At 58.5% G+C, this 1,563-nt stretch overlaps 1 non-coding gene across 1 annotated transcript; it reads right to left on the bottom strand.

The window, feature by feature from the left end:
* Positions 1–489: 489 nt before the first annotated feature.
* Positions 490–573, bottom strand: Trnal-cag (transfer RNA leucine (anticodon CAG)). Its single transcript has one exon. It is a non-coding gene; the product is annotated as a tRNA-Leu (tRNA).
* Between the last annotated feature and the right edge of the window lie 990 nt (positions 574–1,563).

The following is a 1,563-nucleotide window of genomic DNA, read 5'->3' as shown; positions in this document are numbered from 1 at the left end:
CTTCCCGCTCTCTGTCTACCTCTCCTTACTCTACTCGGCTCCCTCTCCGAACTCTCCTATCTCTCTCTCCGTACTTACTCTCCTCTTACACTCTGTCTCTCTGTGTCTCCTGTCTCCTCTCTCAACCCGCTTTTCCTCCACACACTTCCACGATCATCTTGATTTCGATGTAATCGCGTTGCTCATTATTCTCTCTCAGAGGTCAGCCGTACTCTTGGAGCGCGCCGGACCGCGCGGCGCAGCCTGGGCGCAGCCAACGTCAGGGAAATGAATGCATTACGATTCATGGGGTCGTGTGCGGTGCCGCTACGACGCCCTACGATGTCCTGTCTCGTGCGACGTGTCCTGGGTGAGTGAGCTCCTCACCGCAGGGACTCAAGGCTCACCAGAGCATCGTAGTACCTATGACCTATGGCAGACGCGTGCCGAGGTGCGCAAGCAAAACTCTAAACAAAGGCCCTTTTAAAACAGTACTTGGTAAAAACATTCTGTCAGAAGTGGGATTCGAACCCACGCCCACAGAAGTGGACTGCGACCTGAACGCAGCGCCTTAGACCGCTCGGCCATCCTGACGAGGTAAGGGCGGAGAGCTCTGCGGAGCCCGCTATCTCGGTCGGCTCAGCGCGGGCGGCGTGTGTACATGCCGCTGTCATCAGCTGATACAACACGGTGAAAGGCGGGGCGCGGAGTGTACAGTGCAGACAGAGCCCCGCTCCCGCCCCTAATCTTTCTTGAGGCTCTCTGACAGCACATTTTCGTCACAACGTCTTCAAACATGCATTCTGTTTCGCTGAGCCTGCTTGGCATCCCGCATTAGCAGGTTTGCGGGAAGCGCGCCACCGCTGCGCCCCGCGCGCGCTCCAGTTGCGTACCAGTGCGGTAATCGCGGGCACAACCAGAGAGAGAGAGAGAGAGAGAGAGAGAGAGAGAGAGAGAGAGAGAGAGAGAGAGAGAGAGAGAGAGAGACGTCCGTCCTGCGTCCGTTTGACCATCCATCCATGCCCATGCGGCGAGGCGTGGCGAGGGGTGGCGTGGCGGGGCGTGGCGGCGGGGGCGCTCCCATTCAGGAGAGCCTCCATCCCGACACCTCCACCTCGGTGCCGGTGCCCGCCAGGTGCCCGCCATGCCAGGTGCCCACCCAGGCGCGGGGGGTGCATATCGCACGCCGGCCGAGAACCGCTTCGCGAACCAAAACGGTTCCGCGGGAAAAAGACAGGACCCCCGGTCCCGGGGTTTGAACAACCAACGCGACCTGTGCTTCTAAAATTTTGGCGAGTCAGAGCAGCACTTGCTGTTTGCGACAGGACAGAGGGTCAACAAAAGTCCCATCATCGTTTTAGGAGGTAGGGTACGTTTCCCACTCATGGACGGCCGTCCAAATAAAGTCAACTTACGATCCCGAGTGTTTAAATAATGTGCCGTCAAAATAAAATTTCCAAACCGCTAAAAATGACCAGCAAAGATGGGTCTCCCTCGGCACTGTCCTGCCTGCGTGCCCTGAATGAACAGTCTTGCAGCCTCTGCCTCTGCACAGCTCGACCCGGCGGTGCCCCCCCCCCTTCC

The sequence above is a fragment of the Frankliniella occidentalis genome, unplaced genomic scaffold (assembly GCF_000697945.3).
Source record: "Frankliniella occidentalis isolate FOCC.00 unplaced genomic scaffold, Focc_3.1 Scaffold105, whole genome shotgun sequence".
NCBI lineage: Eukaryota > Metazoa > Arthropoda > Insecta > Thysanoptera > Thripidae > Frankliniella > Frankliniella occidentalis.
Note: the sequence above shows the minus strand (reverse complement) of the source record. Positions and strands in the feature narration are given on the sequence as shown.